Raw genomic sequence first — 15659 nt, forward strand, 5'->3', positions numbered from 1 at the left:
GGATTTGGAGTCAGGTGTCGGGAGCTCCGATGACACTGTGAGACCACAACATCTGCAGCAGATGCCGCAGTCTCACAGTTCAAAATTATGTGGTGCAGGAGGGCTGTGAGTTGGGGGTGCTGCTGGGCTTAAAATGCGGGGGCATGGGGAGTAGAGGGAGAGTAGTCGCTTCCCCTGCTTCACAGAACCCAACTCAAAAAAGCTCCGCCCTTTCTTGGGCTCCCTGGCAGGAGCAGGACCATGGTAGGAAGATGTCAGTTGGAAGGGGGAGTGTGCGCAGGCAAAGACTGGGTCCAACATCAAGAACCAGGACGTGAAGCCGAAATAGCTCCTACCAGAACAAGCCCATGGGGAGACAGGAGCCTGCCGACTCTCCCGTGAGTACCCAGGAAGCCTCCCCAGCGATTGGCAGCAGCAGCGTGGACATGTTGGGGATCGGCGGTGGCAGTTGGGAGGTCTAGGTGATCAGTAACAGCTGTGGGGAGGTGTCAGGGATCGACCGTGGCCAGCAATTTTTTGGTGAGTATTAACCATTATTTTAAAGCTTAAAAAGCCTTCCTTTATTATTTGTTGTTTAAACATTGATACAAGCGATTTTCTATTGCCTCTGGGCAGTTTTAAAAAAAAATGACCTGTTATGTGAAAAATTCAGTCATCCGAAATGAGTCCGAATTAGGACCATTTTGGATAATCGGAGTTATACTGTAAATGGCTCATATTTAGCTTCTGCAGTATAATTATCAATTCCTCTGTCATCAGCTCTCTCTTTGAACTGTCATCTGATGGTGAAGTAAAATCAAGTAATCCCATTCATAAAAAATATTTCGTCCAAAATTGTCTATGTGGTTGGTTTACTTGCTGCTTTGCTCAAAAGAGGCTTGAATGGTAGGATATTATCTTTCATAGTTAGGTTTGTTATTGAATTAAATAGTAGCTCCAATTTTTGGAGCTAATCAATCCCCAGAACATAATTAATTTGATAAGTTAATCCACACAGAGTAATTTTAAAGGTGGATCTTCTTTCCTGATTGACTGCAGAGACGTCCAGCTTCAGAGAGATTCAGATACAAACAGCCACCATTTCATGTTTCAGAGAGAGTAGTTGCTCCCAGGAATATTTTTCACAGATTGACAGCCATTATTCCTTGTTCCAAAGGGAATCCCACTGACTGGCAGCAACCATTCTCATTTCCAGAGAGAATCACACAGATTGACAGCCTGTTCTTCACTTTTCCAGAGAGATTTTCACAAAATGACAGCAACCATTCCTATCTTCAGAGACAAAAGTAACATGCTGTGCTGATGCTTGTCATTTTGTTTATAATTTCAATGTAGAAAATCTGGTTTTATCAACTAAAGATTTTATTTAATTCATAGGTTGGATAGAAAAGCATTGTATTTTGCTAATAGAAGAAAAATTAAATGGTGGTCCCCACCATTCATTCATAAGAATAACGTCATTTACTTAGTTATTTCTGTTTGAAGGCAAATGGTACAATATTATAAATTCATATGAAGTTCATGCAATTATGACAAAAATTGCAGCTGATAATTGCTGGCTCCTCAACCTCCGCTCCTGACAAAAAAAAATCCAATTTGTCAAGCAATTTTCACACTAATTTCACCCTTAATAAGGCAACCTTTTACCCATGTAATGGTAGCATCAGGCTCCTGCAGGTCAATTATCCATATTTTGTGTGCTTTGCAGATTGATGTTCTGGTGCCTCTCTTTGTCCAGACGGCCTTGGCTTGTAAGATGAAGCATTAAAAATGAGGGATGGCAGTGTATCTGCTCCACACCCCACTCGGTCAGTCCTCCTTGAATTGTAGAATATTTATCCTTTTGCTGTACCTCGGTAATGTATCCCAGATATATTTTAAAAGAGGAGAAAAAAAATGAAAAATGTTTTACAGTATTGCACGATTTCATTGGCTTTATGATTGGGTGTATTTTGGCAGCATGGGCCCATGGCCCAGAAGGCCTGTTACCTACCATTCGGTATCTCTAAATTAAATTAAAAATTAAAACAAATAGTGCAACTTGTTACTAATTCCTAATTTATGTGGAAGTGGAGATTACATCCCTAATGCATCATGGTTCATTCATTCATTGTGTTGTCCCAATAGATAGGATTTAGTTTCTAAGCAACCACTATTGATTATGATATTCTGATAGAGTTTGAACTAAAACATTAAAAATATAAGTCACATCTATCCTCTGATTTGCAATCTACTGATTTTTTTTTCTATGTTATTGATTGCTCTTCTGTTTGGAAGAACAGAATTGGTTGTGGGTCTCACAAATCGAGTTGGCTCTACAGCGTTAAGCTTTATCTCGAGTAATCATGGAATATCACTGGGTTCTGACAGAAACCAATTACATTTCTGTGTATAATTGTTCCCCATTGCTAGAATAGTTCCTTTGATGATCACAAATTTGCAAAAAAAGAAAAAAAAATGTAGTAGTTTAGAATAAACAATAGCTGAAATACAGACTGGAACAAATCAGGTTCTTCTGAACCATTGGTTGAATGTATAAGATTCTCATTAAAAGATGTTCAGACCCTGTCAAAATCAGAAAGTAATTCAAAGGAGGAAGCCATTTACTGCACATTCTGGAAGGCCCAAGGGAAAGTTATCTGCCAAAATGACTTTGAACATTGTAAAGGCTGTTGTCATCTTCAGACATTAAAGACTGGAAAACTATTTAGCAAGGCGTTGAAGCGTATTCAAGAGAGAATTGGTGTGATACATTTTTAATGATCTTGCGGCAGCAAGAATGTCTGCATTCGAGTTGCCTTAACTGAGAATGGCCACGGGAGTTTCAGGGAGCTGTCAACAGACCACAGAAAGCAAGACTGTGAACTGAGGGATCAAATATCAAAAGGTTGTTTGTGTTATACTGTTCCTTTTTTCCCCTGGAAGCCAGTTTTTTAAAATAAAATCAGAATTTAAATATAATCAGAACTATGCCACAGTAAGTCCTCTGAAGTATAGAAGTAGAACAGTACAGCGTAGGAATAGGTCCCTATGATGCCAATTTAAATGACACATCTGCTTGCATTTGGTCTATTAACTGTCTGTTCATGTGCCTATCTAAATGACTCATAAACATTGCTCTCATATCTACTTTACCATTCTCCCTGTCAGTGTGTTCCAGGCATCCACCACCCTCTGTGTGTATTAAAAAAAAACTCCATAAATTTCCTTTCAACTTTCTTCCACTCACCTGAAAGCTATGCACTTGAGTATCTGACATTTCTGCACTGGGAGAAAAAACTCTAACTATCTACCCTGTCTCTTCCTCTCATAATTTGATTCACTTCAATTAGGTCGTCCCTCAACAGCTGAAGTTGCAGAGAAAACAATCCAAATGTGTCCATCCTCTCCATCTGGAAATGCACTTCATCCAAGAAACAATCTGGTGAAGCTTTTCTGCACTCTCTATCCAGAACTGCACTCAATAATCCATATATGGCCCAACCAAAATTTTATACAGTTGCCCTCCCCAATGAAGGCAATAAGCTGTACTCTTCCTTTGTATCCCAATCTACTGTGTTGCTACTTTCAGAGAGCAATGGACTTGCACCTCAAGATCAAAATCATCAGCTAAAACCAGCTGGGGGTCCTGCCAACTGGGAGCTTCCTTTCCCATTTTATTCTGCTTGTGAGAAATTCCATTTAATCTTAATTCAATGGTTCCTTGTGGTTCAAGTCTGTCCTTATTGTCTAAATACCAGTATATTGCTCAAACATTCATGGAACAGCAGCTATTACAGTTATGCAGCAAAATCATGGTTTCTTGCAGATTTTCCCCCTCCCCTTGGTTTCAAAGAGCAAAGCAAATCTGCAGATGCTGGAACTCTAAAAGGAAAATAGAAACTGCTGGAAATACTCAAGAAGTCAGGCAGCATCTGTGGAAGGAAAACAAATAATGTTTCAGGTTGATGCCATTTTCAGTAGTTATGTTTCAAACTGTAGACTGTCTTAATTTTTTTTTGAATTTTGAAGTTTGTAAGTCCACTCTAATGTTATGGCAGTATTTATTGAATACTTTGAACAGGGAGGGTGGGTAAAACAAAGGCAATGTGTACGAGAGGGTGGTGACCAATTATCTGACACAATCTGTGTTAACAGAAGACTTGTTATAAGCAGTTAGCATGTTTAGAGGAGATGGAAATGGAGGAAATACAGAGGAGGGCTAACTGCAAACAAGATGTTGTGATTGCGAAATACAGGGCATACCTATTGCTGGAAATCTGAAATCAAAGTGTGTGCTTGGAAAGTTCAGAAAGCCAGACAGGCTCTGTGGAGGAAGAAGAGCCGAGTTGAATCAGATTAAAAAGCCAAAATATTGCTGCCCCAGGAAATTGAAATATCTTCCTTCTGCTCTTGCTATGGCCTCCCTTCTCTCACCGGCAAAAGAGCTCTCAACCATGTGTCTGCCATGTCGTGTGGCTCTGCTCTACTCTCCTCCCAATGTGGCTCAGCAGTGCTCTTGATGTTATCAGGTGCTGTTGGTGTGGAGCCTCAATAGTTCTCCATGTGACCGTGTGGGGGAGTTTGAGTTTGTGAAAGAAAATAGATTATAGGGAGATAACTGGGGGATGGGATAGAAGGGAATTCTCAAAGATGACTCAATGCTCCAAAAGGCCTCCTTATGTTGTAGGTATTTATGAAAGTAAGGATACCTCATCAGAATCAGATCATCTTGAACATGTCATGAAATATTATATTGCAGCAGAATCACAATGCAAATATTACTATAAATTACATTTAAAAATCAATAAATTATTCCAAATAAGAGAAAGTGAAGTGGTGCCTGTGGTTCATTGTCCATTCAGATATCTAATGGCAGAGGGGAAGAAGCTGTCCTTGTGCTGCTGGGTGTTCGTCTTCAGGCTCCTGCACCTCCTTCCTGATGGTAGCAGTGTGAATGGCCTGGGTGGTGGGGGTCTTTGAGGATAGAGACTACTTTTGCGCAGCACAGCTTGTAGATGACCTCGCTGGAGTGGAGTCTAATGGCCATTATGGTGCTAGCCAAGCTCACAATTCTCAGTAGTTTTTTTTTTCCCTATCCTGTGCATTGGCGCCTCCATACCAGACAGTGATGCAACCAGTCAGAATGCTTTCCCTGGCTCACCTGTAGAAATTTGCAAGAGGTTTTGGGTACATACCAAATTTCCTCATGAAGTATAGGTGCTCGTGAGCCTTCTTTGTGATTTCATCGATATGGAGGCCACAGGACCAATCTCCATAGATGTTGACACCCAGGAATTTGAAGTTCTTAATCTTTCCACTACTGACCTTTTGATGAGGACTGGTTCTCATTGAGGGGTCCTCACATTCCACCCACCAGCCTCCAAAATCAATGGATAGTCACCTCAAATTTCCATCACCTCAATGAGATTTAGCTTTACCCTCATGGACAATTCAAATGAGCAATTCCTCGGAATTCCTGAGTTCACTCTTCCATCTCGAACAGCTAGCCCCTTTCCATGGCACATCCCATCCAATTGCAGGAGATGTAGCATCTGCCCTTTAACCTTCCCCATTTTCACCATCCTTGGACCAAAATAGTCCTTTTAGGTGAAACAGTGATTCACTTGCACTCCTTCCAATATTATATTCCACATTTGATGCACACAGCCTGACCCCTTCAGGGAGAAATCAAAACGTATTAAAGAATTCCACAAGACTGGTCTCCTACTTGCGATCACCCATAACTTTTTTTTCCCATTCCCTGTTTTTCTCTTCCTCTGTTGCTCCACTGAACTTCAAATAAGTTTGAAGGACACCTCATCTTTCACCTGGGAATGTCAGAGCCCTTGGGATTTAATTCTGAATGTAACTATTTTGGATAACCAGCTTTTTCTGTTCTCTTGTTCTCATCCACCAGAGAAACCAGCTCAGTTTTCCTCATTTCAAGGGTGCTGCCAAATCTACTGGATATTTTTTGCATCTGCATCTCACAATTCCAGTCTGTGATTTTAGTTTTTTCATTCCACCTTTCCTCTTGTCTGTTAATCAGATGACATCAGAAATATTGTCACCTGGGTGACCATGCTCTCCAATCGATCACAGACACTCCCTCACAGATACTCACTTCTCCCTCTTGTTTCAACTTAAAGCATCTGTCTTGAGGAAGGTCCATTGACCAGATAATTTAACTTTTTCTCACCACAGATGCTGCCGACTGATGCGCTGCAGTGCAAACAAACAAGCTCAAATTATGAAGGCTAAACTACAGTTTCCCTTCTGGGTCCATGTGCCCTACACAAGGGCCAGCATGAGCCTTGATATGGGGCTGGTGATTGGCAGGGAGTAGGTGGAGCCAGCCTCCCAGGTTACCTCCCTGCAGGTACAATGGGTTGTCCCTGCAGTAGGCAGGTAGGAGTGCAGACAGGAGCAGCAGTCACAGACAGTCCGGTGGTTGTATCATTACACTGACCAATTGAGTTTTCTCCATTATTTTGTTGGCTTATGTAGGTGTTGGATTGCCAACAGTCTTTTGACCTCTTTCTCTAATCATAAAAAAATTCTTGACTTATCCTTCCCACACATATTCACAGTGTTCCCCTAAAGATCAGCATATACCTAAGCAACAAGAAATTATCTTCCATCTAGGCTCATTGGAGCCCCTGGGACTCAGTAAGATCATGCCATCTAAGGAATAATGAAATGAGTTTCCTCATGGTCATGCCTGGAGGTAACAAAGGAAGGTGAGAAATCCTGTCTTCTCTGAGTCAATCAATATGTTTACTTGAATGACTCACCATTAAAATTCATGTCCCTGCTGTTTCTGCAAAACTGCAGTGTTCACATGTTTTGTTTGCCAGATCCCATTTAAGAGGAAAGCTTGGCACAAAATTGTGCGTATTTTGACATGGAAATGGAAAGCAACAGATTTTTCTACTATACCTTTGCAAAGGTGCCTGAAACTAGTTTGGTCCTTTGAATTTGCAGATTCGGATCTGATGGCATCTCTGAGCCTGGCTATCAGAGTAAACTGGGAGCTAGATGGAAAAAGTGCCAACAAAAAATACACACAAATCTTGAAACTAGAAGAGACGGAGAAGAAAATTTCTGTTGATATACAGAAGGGTGCCGGAGAAGGAGATTTACATTTACTGTGCCTGTGGAAGGAAGTTTGGGAGGTTATGTCTGGTGGCCTGCTCCCAGTTGTAATTCTCCTTTTGGAAGAAATTCAGGGTTGAATGGGTGTAGGAACAAGAATAACAAGAATGTTAAAAGAATGTAGGAACAAGGTGAATAAATATGAATTACCATTGTTTCAGAAGCGGGTGCATGCAGATACAGACTGGGTGGGAAAAAGGTTCAATCTAATAGCACTATTTATGTCAGCATATATTCAGTGAAGAATCTTGTGCAATATTTATTTAGAGCCTCCATGCATTCTCAATTTGGATGGAACACATTTTGAATTTGGCTGGGCTTCTCATTGACCCTGTTTGAATAATTTAGTCGTCATGTGTGAGGTTTCCTTCAAGTCGCGCACATCTTGATTTGGAAATGTATCACTGTTTTTTCATCATTTTTCATATAAGGCAAAAGTCCAAATGTAAATGTGGAGAACCTCTGCCAAAACACAAAACCACGTAATTCTCTGAATGTGCGGAGGCGGTCTCCAAGCTGCATAATCCAACCCCTCTCGGAGAGGGATAATCTGATCGATCTGAATGTACTGCGGCTGTTTAGGGGCAGACTGATGATGCAGTCAGCTCACAACCCATCTCCCCACTCACCCCTCTCCCTCCAAGTCAGGGACGGTGGGGCAACGGGAGCTTGCAGTGTGGTTAGTCGGGGTAGCAGGGACCATTGGGGCAGTGGAAGCTGTCAGTGGGAAGCAGCGGTAGTCAGTGGGGTAGCGGGGACCGTCAGGGCAGCGGGAGCTATCAGTGAACATTGTCAAGGCAAAGGGAGCTGTCAGTGGGGCCCAACGGGGCAGCAGGAGTTGACAGCAGGGACCATTGGGACTGTGGGAGCTGTCAGCAGGCGCCATCGGGGCAGCGGGGCCCAGTGGGGCAGCAGGAGCTGTCGGGGGGCAGCCAGTGCAGGCTGGGACAGCCACACCAGGCCGCTTCGGCCTCAAAACGCGACAGAGCAATGGCTGTCTTCCCTACCCATAATCCCCCATGCCGCTAGAACTGTTCTGGAACCACAGAGCGGTTCCAGCTGCCTGGGGGATTATGGGTAGAGAAGACAGCCATTGCTCTGCCGCATTTTTATGACGAGCGGCGCTACAGCACCTGTCAAGTTGGATCCGGAGGGTGCTACGAAGCACCTCTGGATATGAATGGGATGCTGGAGCACCCTTTTTAGGGCTGCTATCTGAAAGGTAAGTTCCATCTGCTCCTGTTGCCAGCCTCAAGGCGGAGACCTGTCATGAAATGGTCTATTGGGTCTATACTCCTGAGCTTCCTCCCTCTCAAACAGCTCTGAGAGTACCCTCATCCAAGGATTGCAGTGGTTCACTATTGTCTCAAGTGGAAACAATGACCTGGCCTGCTGATCAATGAGTTAGAAAATGAAGCATTTGTTATCACATGCCTGTATGCATGTAAAATCTTGGCTCTAATGTGGGTTTTCTATTTCTCAAATGCTTGTACTCGTAGGTATTTCAGTGTTTGAACAATAACCATATGTAAGAAAGACTGTCCAAAATTATTTTGATATTAAATTCTCATGAGATATAGGACAAGTGATGAAAAGTGAATTATCCATTGGCAGAAATAGCTCTGGGCTTTTATTGAAAAAGATCACAGCATCATCAGTGTAAATAATGAACTGTGGAAGTGGCTGTATTCAATGTTTGACCCACGTTCTACCATGGAATTGCCCCATCCTTATCAATTTTACTTGTTCACCATTTAATTTTTGCTTTCTCTTCCCAGCTGCTGTTGCATCTACCATAAAATTAAGATCTGCTCCTTGCTAGAAATGACAAGGATGAGCTGGTATACGATCTTCAAGGCCAGGAGAGAAAATCAGACCAGGGAGCTGATATTCTTTCTATTGGTGAGCACAGTAGGCTTTTGTGCAAGGTGCCTGCAAAGTCATTAGCTTCACTCTAACCCAGATGTAGCAGTAAGAAATGCATTTGCAAAATGAATTAATGGCAAAATGAAATGGTGTAGAAACACAGTGCCAGCTGTCAGGTTTAAGACCTGACCTGACTTGTAAAATCCAGCAATAATTCTAATGGTCCTGAGATTAATCTAATGTCACATCCATTATGTGGCACCTTGATAAGTAACAGAGCTAGGTTAATCATCCAACTCTTTAAATTCAATGCATACAAATCTTGCAAGGTTACATTGATTGGCCATTTGTTGATTGTCTTGGGAAATGTCAAATTCAGTAGGTCACTTCAGCAGTGGTTAAGATGACCAGAAAGCACAACATGAGGTTTTTCAATCTGTAGGATGGTCTTCATTGCCCCTCTCGAAGTTGTGCCCACAGTTGCCATCTTTTGTCATTTAATCGATGCCAATTTCATTTCCTATTTCAGTTTGTGATCTCAGGGTTATCAACAAAGAGTCTTTGAAATTTTATTGAAATTACATGGAAGGCAACTGGTGAGAACGCTCCCAACATGCTCACCAATGCTGCAAGTGTGAGTCCCATCCTGTTACCCTGCCACACAAGGAAGTGGCCAAAGAGGAAACTTGCCAAGATTATTTCAAAGTCACCGGCTATCTCGAGTCATAATATGGCAGCAGCAACTACAAAGTGGTAGTGAAGGATCCAATAAAAAGGAGAGGCTGAACTTTCTTCTCATAAAATTATAGTACAGAAACAGATCCTTCAGCTGAATGGGTCCAAGCTGATGATCAAGGACTCATTCACTCTAATCCTGCACTCAACCCATTTTGTTCTCTCCACATTCCCATCAACTCTTCCAGATTCTACTACTCATTTGCGGTGGAAAGTTAACCAGCCTACATGTCTTTGGGAGGTGAGTAGAAAATGGGACCTGATTTTTTTTTTTTTTAATTTAAATTATTGCAGAGCAGATTCAATGTGCCAAATAGCCTAATTCTCTTCCTACATCTCATCAGGCACCTGGAAAGCCACCTAATGAATGAGAGAGCATGCAAACTCCACACTAACACCACAAGAGGTCAGGATTGAAGCCAGGATGTTGTAGCTATGCCGCAGCTCCACTACCTGTGCCATTTGCCTGCATCTCCTTCAAGTTGGCTCCTGCTGATTATTTATTGAATATTGAGTGTTTTGAAGGTGCAGCAAACTGCAGATCAACTTTAACAGAGAATTTCTTTGCAATTACGTTATAACTGCGCCCCATGCCCAAATACTGTCTGGTAAATGTTTTCCCATGAATTAAAGCTCCTGTGAAGAAACAAAACATCTAAAGGCTTAATGTTATCCATTTTCAGGAACCACAGCTGAGTATCAATCTGTTAGTTTCAGGAGATAGCAGCCCTAAAAAGGGTGCTCCAGCATCTCATTCATATCCAGAGGTGCTTCGTAGCACCCTCCGGATCCAACTTGACAGGTGCTGTAGCGCCGCTCGTCATAAAAATGCGGCAGAGCAATGGCTGTCTTCTCTACCCATAATCCCCCAGGCAGCTGGAACCGCTCTGTGGTTCCAGAACAGTTCTAGCGGCATGGGGGATTATGGGTAGGGAAGACAGCCATTGCTCTGTCGCGTTTTGAGGCCGAAGCGGCCTGTCCCAGCCTGCACTGGCTGCCCCCCGACAGCTCCTGCTGCCCCACTGAGCCCCACTGCCCCGATGGCACCTGCTGACAGCTCCCACAGTCCCAATGGTCCCTGCTGTCAACTCCTGCTGCCCCGTTGGGCCCCACTGACAGCTCCCTTTCCCCTGACAATGTTCACTGATAGCTCCCGCTGCCCTGACAGTCCTCGCTACCCCACTGACTACCGCTGCTTCCCACTGACAGCTTCCACTGCCCCAATGGTCCCTGCTACCCCGACTAACCACACTGCAAGCTCCCGTTGCCACACTGTCCCTGACTTGGAGGGAGAGGGGTGAGTGGGGAGATGGGTTGTGAGCTGACGGCATCATCAGTCTGTCCCTAAACAGCTGCTGTACATTCAGATCGATCAGATTATCCCTCTCCGAGAGGGGTTGGATTATGCAGCTTGGAGACCGCCTCCGCACATTCAGAGAAGTACGTGGTTTTGTGTTTCAGTGATTTGGAAAGATCAGAAATGATTTACCTCCTCTCTCAGGCTCTAAATTACAATCTGTTGTTCAGCTGCAAACTCAAAACAGGGATAATTATTTTCATTTGATTCTTCCTTGCAGTGGTTTGAGCAAGAATAAGGTGTACAAGATTAACTGTTTATTATAGATTGACCCCACCAATTGCCCTCCCACTAAATCTGTCAGGGAACCACACTTAATTGATTCATGAACTCAGCTCACCAGTGTCAGATTCAGTGTGCCTCCGTGGTAACAGCTTACATTCAATGTCTATTTGTATTGAGAGGTTCCAGCTGTCTTGTAAGTTGCTATTTTGTGAAACTTTCAGCCTGGGCTGGGGGATCGAAGCAGATGGTGAGAGACCTGCCTGTCATTACCCACCAGCCCAAATTTGCTCTCCCATTTTATGATGTCCATGTTACGTTTGCCTTTTTAATGAACACCTACAGGAAGTATTGCCAAATCATTTTTAACTCGAGTCCCTTCATCACATGCATTGTTTATGTTTGTTCTAACACCATCTTGAAAACTCCAGTTTCTCTTCCAAAGCAAGCACACATACTTTTCTGAACTTCTCCTCCATCCAGGTATCTGGAATTAATGGATGTTGATCTGTCTCCTCGAAGAAACAAAAGCTCCATGCTGCACTCCATTAGGGTCAAGCATTACCGTATTTTTACACACATAACACGCATTATATTTATTTTCCAAACCAGGTAGACCCCCCTCCCCCACCCCGTGTTATATGTGTGTGTGCATTATATGAGAATATTTTGACACATTGAAGGAATGTGCACAATTAATAGTGGCCGTGGGAAAGTAAAACTGGCTATTTATAGTGGGTGTGGGAATGTAAAAGTGCACAGAGAATGCGCACAGTTAATAGCAGCTGTGGGAAAGACGCACCAGCAATTTATAGCGAGCGTAGGAATATTATAGTGAGCATGAGAATGCAATAGGAGCAATGAAAGAATGGGCACAGTTTATAGCGGGCATGGAAATATTATTAGCAAGCATGAGAATGCAATAGGACCAAGGAAAGAATGGGCACAGTTTATAGCGGGCGTGGGAATATAACAAGTATGAGAATGCAATAGGAGCATTGAAAGAATGGGCACATTTTCTAGCGGGCATGGAAATATAGTAAGCATGAGAATGCAATAGGAGCATTGAAAGAATGGGCACAATTTATAGCGGCCATGGGAATATAACAAGTATGAGAATGCAATAGGAGCATTGAAAGAATGGGCACATTTTCTAGCGGGCATGGAAATATAGTAAGCATGAGAATGCAATAGGAGCATTGAAAGAATGGGCACAATTTATAGCGGGCATGGGAATATAGCAAGCATGAGAATGCAATAGAAATGAAAGAATGGGCACAATTTATAGCGGGCGTGGAAATATAGCAAGCATGAGAATGCAATAGGAGCAATGAAAAAATGGGCACAATTTATAGCGGCCGTGGGAAATTTTGATCTTGTTCGAATACTTTGTACTGAAAGCCATGGTATTCCTATAAAAAGGACATTCTGGCTAAGGCACTGCACCTTATCAATGTTAATTGCTCAGACCCATCCCTGAGGGAGGAGATTAACATATCAAGTGCCTCTGATCTTGAGAAATTTCAATTAAAATCCTTCTAACTCTGAAGCCCATCTTCAATCTATTTAATTGATCCTTCTCCAAAGCTTGTTAGTGTAGCAGGATATCATCTATATAATGGATGGATGACACCTCTGGGGCAAGTGGATTGGGTGTTAATTGTGGGAGATTAACTGTGGCAAATACTATATGCTTTGTCTCATGTTCCATGTAAATACAAATTATTTTTGTCCGTCAAAGTTTAGTATTCTACACCCACTTGGTAGATGCTTGTGTGCGTTATATGAAAATACTTTTACACAATTTATGATTTTCTGTGCATTATATGCTTGTGTACGTTATAGGAGTGAAAATGCAGCACTTGTTTTTACGTATTTCTTTTAAAAAAAAAATTATTTTTATTTTTCACACTATGAACCATACTAACCAAAATACACACAAACATTTCCCTCTTGAATATACAGTGTCATTTTCTCCCCTTTTTCCCCCCTCCCTTCCCTCCCTCCTTCACCCCCCCCATCCCACCCACTCAACATTCAACCTATATGATACATTAAACCCATTAAACAATGTCATCACACAATGAAAATAAACAAGAAATTTGTGTCTTCTACTTTTACATACTGGGTCAGTTCATTTCGTCTTCTCCTTCTGTCATTTTAGGCGGTGGAGGTTCGCGGTAGGACTTCTCTGTTGTGTTCCATGTACGGTTCCCAAATTTGTTCGAATACTGTGATGTTATTTCTTAAATTATATGTTATTTTTTTCCAATGGTATACATTTATTAATTTCTATGTACCTTTGCTGTATTCTCAGGCTATTTTCTAATTTCCAGGTTGACATAATACATTTTTTTGCTACAGCTAAGGCTATCATAATAAATCTTTTTTGTGCTCCATCCAAATCGAGTCCAAGTTCTTTACTTATATTACTTAGAAGAAAGATCTCTGGATTTTTTGGTATGTTGCTTTTTGTGATTTTATTTAATAGCTGATTTAGATCTTCCCAAAACTTTTCCACTTTCTCACATGCCCAAATTGCATGTACTGTTGTTCCCATTTCCTTTTTACAATGTAAACATCTGTCTGATACTGTTGGGTCCCATTTATTTAAATTTTGGGGTGTGGTGTATAGCCTGTGTAACCAATTATATTGTATCATGCGTAACTTCGTGTTTATTGTATTTCTGATAGTTCCGGAGCATAGCTTTTTCCATGTTTCACTCTTTATCTTTATGTTTAGATCTTGTTCCCATTTTTGTTTGGGTTTACAGCTTGTTTCCTCATTCTCTTTCTCTTGCAGTTTGATGTACATGTTAGTTATAAATCTTTCAATTATCATTGTGTCTGTAATCACATATTCAAAATTGCTTCCTTCTGGTAACCTCAGTCTGCTTCCCAATTTGTCCTTCAAGTAGGTTTTCAGTTGGTGGTATGCAAACACTGTACCATGAGTTATACCATATTTGTCCTTCATTTGTTCAAAAGATAATAATTTATTTCCCGAAAAACAATTTCCTATTCTTTTGATCCCTTTTCTCTCCCATTCTCTAAAGGAAAGGTTCTCTATTGTGAAAGGGATTAGTTGATTTTACGTCAATATTAATTTTGGTAGTTGATCATTTGTTTTATTCCTTTCTACGTGAATCTTCTTCCAAATGTTGAGCAGATGGTGCAGTACTGGTGAATTCCTATGTTGCACCAGCTTTTCATCCCACTTATATAGTATATGTTCAGGTACCTTCTCCCCTATTTTATCTAGCTCTAATCTGGTCCAATCTGATTTTTCCCTTGTTTGATAAAAATCTGATACGTATCTTAATTGTGCTGCTCTATAATAATTAAAGTTTGGTAGCTGTAAGCCCCCTTGTTTGTACCATTCTGTTCATTTATCTAGCGCTATCCTCAGTTTCCCCCCTTTCCATAAGAATTTCCTTATTATTTTCTTTAGTTCCTTGAAGAATTTCTCTGTTAGGTGAATTGATAACGATTGAAATAGGTATTGTAGTTTTCATGTATTTCTTGAGTACATTTTTTTTGCACTACCAATAATTCTGCCTCGTCTACAGGAAAAAGAAACTCAGGGTTGTATTTGATGTCATGTATGTACTCTGACAATAAATCTAAATTTTGAACTAATTCCAGGTGCAGCAATGCAATCTTTTTTTTTGATTTGTATTCAATCTTTTTGATACTTAACCCATGATTTTCCCTGCTTTGTTGGAACTGACAGTTTTGTAACTTTATCCTATGTCAACAAACACTCACAGCATTCCATTGAACAAATGTTAAAGCATCTTTGCTCCATTTCCAATTATTTTGCACTTATTCATCCTGTAACAGAGAGCAAATTACTAAAAATATTAACTTATCATTTGATATTCCATGTTATTTTTTTCATAGGTCATGCCAGCACAGTGGAACTGTAAGTGGTGATCATGACCTCTGGAGATGTCTATGTGGAGTTTGCACATTCTCCTTAAGACTACGTGGTTTTCTTCCTGAGCCCCCCTATTTCATCCCACATACCAAAGACATGCTGATTGATAGGTTGATTGGCCACTGTAAATTACTCCAAGTGTGCATAGGTGGACAAACAATTGGGGAGGTTAATGGGCAAGAGTGAGAAAATAGGTGACAGGGAAACCAGTTTACAAGGAAATGGAATTGCTCTGAGAATCAACCTGGTATTGATGGGGTGAATATCCTTACATTTAATAAAAATATGAGAATACAAAAGGATGTTAAAACTTGAACAAGGTGATGTGTATCATCCCAAATTAAAATTCCTTCTTAGTTCAAAACTATTTATGCCAAACTCTTTGTTTAGTTTATTGAAGCA

General features: G+C 41.3%; 1 long non-coding RNA gene across 6 annotated transcripts in view; it reads left to right on the plus strand.

Annotated features, from left to right (window-relative positions):
• The window catches only part of LOC138763196 (uncharacterized), a 119612-nt gene that overhangs the window by 81819 nt on the left and 22134 nt on the right, over positions 1–15659 (plus strand). For 2 of the 6 annotated variants that reach the window (XR_011357379.1, XR_011357384.1), the window contains exons 6-9: positions 1709–1808; positions 8916–9039; positions 9533–9979; positions 10083–10602. This is a non-coding gene — a long non-coding RNA (uncharacterized lncRNA). Of the gene's footprint in view, positions 1–1708; positions 1809–3808; positions 3944–6966; positions 7269–8915; positions 9040–9532; positions 9980–10082; positions 10603–15659 lie in introns of those variants that run through there. The other 4 variants (XR_011357381.1, XR_011357380.1, XR_011357383.1 and 1 more) reach the window with 4 other exon arrangements.

Source organism: Narcine bancroftii, chromosome 5 (genome assembly GCF_036971445.1).
Source record: "Narcine bancroftii isolate sNarBan1 chromosome 5, sNarBan1.hap1, whole genome shotgun sequence".
In the NCBI taxonomy this organism is placed as follows: Eukaryota; Metazoa; Chordata; class Chondrichthyes; order Torpediniformes; family Narcinidae; genus Narcine; species Narcine bancroftii.